Raw genomic sequence first — 2828 nt, forward strand, 5'->3', positions numbered from 1 at the left:
GCTCAAAAAGACAACTTCTACGCCAATTTGAGCACAAACCGGTCAAAATTTCAAAATACGACCACGAAAAGGCAACGTGATTTTATCACGCCTCAAAGCGACCTAAACTACCAATGGGGTCCATTTCAAGGCAAACTGACTCAATTCAAGCCCAAACAGGCGCTTATTCTGTCAGACATAAGTCCGTCACAAAAGGCAAAAATTCAAATTTTGCCCATAATACCCAACAAAGGTTTCGACTTGTGAAACTGAACCACTTCAAAAATCCGTGTGTCTCTCTTTCTTTCGTTTATTTGCTTTGCTTTTAATTCGTTAATTAGTTAAAGTTTAATCAATAAACTTTAAATAATTAATTATACATACATAATCGAAAAAGCTTTCAAAAGTTTTAAATCCTCAATTCATCCCCCCCCCCCCCTCCTCTTGAGTATTTTGGATCAATAGACTCTTCATCTGCTGATCATCGGAGGTTGGGTATTGTGGTGACGATGTTGGTGTGGTTTTGTTGTGACGGTTGTGGTGTTGTGACGGCTGTGATGCTGTGTGTGTGTGATTGTGGTGGAGTCACTTGCGGGAGTGGCTTCACACCCTAGTTCGCCCTCTGTGGAACCCATCACGGGAGGGAATGTGCACATTAAGGGACAGGGATTGTTAGTCGCTCGTTGATGAGCTGGACTAGGTGGGGATGGGCTACGGTCACCCACTGGCGGCGAGGATTACCTGTTGCGATGGGTAATGTGGCAGGCCTACACACTTCGGTGTGTAGTCGGTTACTGTGTGAGATCGGGAGACAGGGAATGGAGGATGATCAGCCGGTTACATTAATTGTTTGTCTTATCTTGATTGAACGGTACTGACCCCGTGTTGTTGTTGTTTTATAAAACCTGCGGTGATCCATTCGGGGATGGTAAGCAGATTATGACAGGTAATGCAGATGTTTATCTATGGGACAGTCTTGTGGAGTCATCACTTCGAGTCTAGCTTCCGTTGTTACAAGTTTAGCTGTCTTTGATTTCAGTTCTATTGAGACCTTATACTTTTATTTTGAGTTGGTCTGAGATAATGTAATCGCTAACTCTTTATACTCTAATAAATGTGTTTTGGATTGTTGCTTTTGACATATACTTACCTCGGGCAACCGAGATGGTAACAACCTCTCATGCTAGGGTAGTCCTTGGTAAGTTACCTTGGTATGAGGGGGTGTTACAATAATTTATTCAAAAAACGCAATAACCAATGAAATCGCTCCAAAAGTTTATTTTTTAAGTATATACTATATTTCATTCCCGTCTGTTGACCAGGTAATATCTAAACAGGGTCTCAAAGTAATTATCAGGTTAACCTTAACAAAAAAAAAGCATATAATAGGGCATATATAGAGAATTATTCGAGTATGATTGTTCTCAAGTAGTCCCAAATCCCAATGCTTGAATTTAGTTCACTTGGCTCGACACTATAATATCTTCAGCACTACTTCCGTTCTTTATATACGAACCAAATTATTGTACGAACCGTACGAACCAATAATACTCTCACTGTTTAACTTTCTTAAAACACAACTTTCACTGACTATCCCGCATTAGACGCCCGATAATAGCAAGGACGACTTTTCTCTCATCACCGACCACCACACCCGACGGCGACATCACCGACGGCCGCACCCGACGGAGTCGACGGCGCCTTGATCTCTCATTGCCTTCCGACGGTGACGTTTCTGTCCTTTTGTAACCCTAATTTCTACAATTTCTATTTTTGAATTTTGATCTTTATTTAAGCTGCAAATATTGATTATTGAAACTCAAACGTATATAGTCACTGTTTTAATTGCTTTTTGAAGTTATTACTATACTTGTTTGAAATTATTACTATAAATGATTATCTGTTGTGTTATGTTTTCTTGTGTTCTGAGGGGATGCGATTCATTGACTGGTGGTCGTAGTGGTGTTAGTTCTGTGTGACTGGTATGTTTAGTTGTGCTGTGTTTATTGGTGTATTTTCACTCTAGATACACATCTCTAACATACAGCATACGCATGGTACTTCTATAGGATCCACAAACTGTTTCATGTATGCAGTAGCAGTAGCCTGTGCATATCGCACCATTTATATTAATGTTTACGAGTTTCTGTTGGGTCAGAATTCAGAAGAGTCTCACGTTTTGGGCTAAGTCCACAATTAGGATGCCATATTAGATCTTGTTATTATAGATACACACCTGTCAGTTACGTAATATACATGCTACTTTTACTGGATACACAAATTGCTTCATGTATCCGGTAGCATTAGCCTATGTATCTCCCAATATTAGCATGTGTTGCTGTGTTCGTAGCTGCACTTTAACTCTATATATACATCTCTTGCCTACAGTATACACATCTTACTTCTATAGGATACACAAACCGATTCATTTGTCCGCTACACTATTTAAAGTTTGATACGTGTGTCTGTCAAATGTCATTGGCTCACTTTCTTAGAAGATTTTTGCTTGCTATTTGTGCTTCTTATTCCATTTTTCTGCTTTACAATACAAAATTATTGTCATTCGTCAGTAATGAATTTGTGAATGGTATATTTTGATTTATAGATACACTTGTTTTTAACCACACATTTTAATCATATTTTTAGATTACCACACATGGATAAGTTGATGCTATATAATGGCGGTGCAAGTACAAGCAAAGAAAACCAGAATGCTATTACTAAGAGAAGTCCATCCAATAAAGTCGTTAAAAGTAATATAAAAGATGACGATGACTTGGGGCAGTGTTATTTGAGGACACGTATGTCACCTAAAATGTTGTTGACATTTATCAACAGTAATTTGAGTG

This window comes from Silene latifolia, chromosome 3, assembly GCF_048544455.1.
Source record: "Silene latifolia isolate original U9 population chromosome 3, ASM4854445v1, whole genome shotgun sequence".
Classification (NCBI taxonomy): domain Eukaryota; kingdom Viridiplantae; phylum Streptophyta; class Magnoliopsida; order Caryophyllales; family Caryophyllaceae; genus Silene; species Silene latifolia.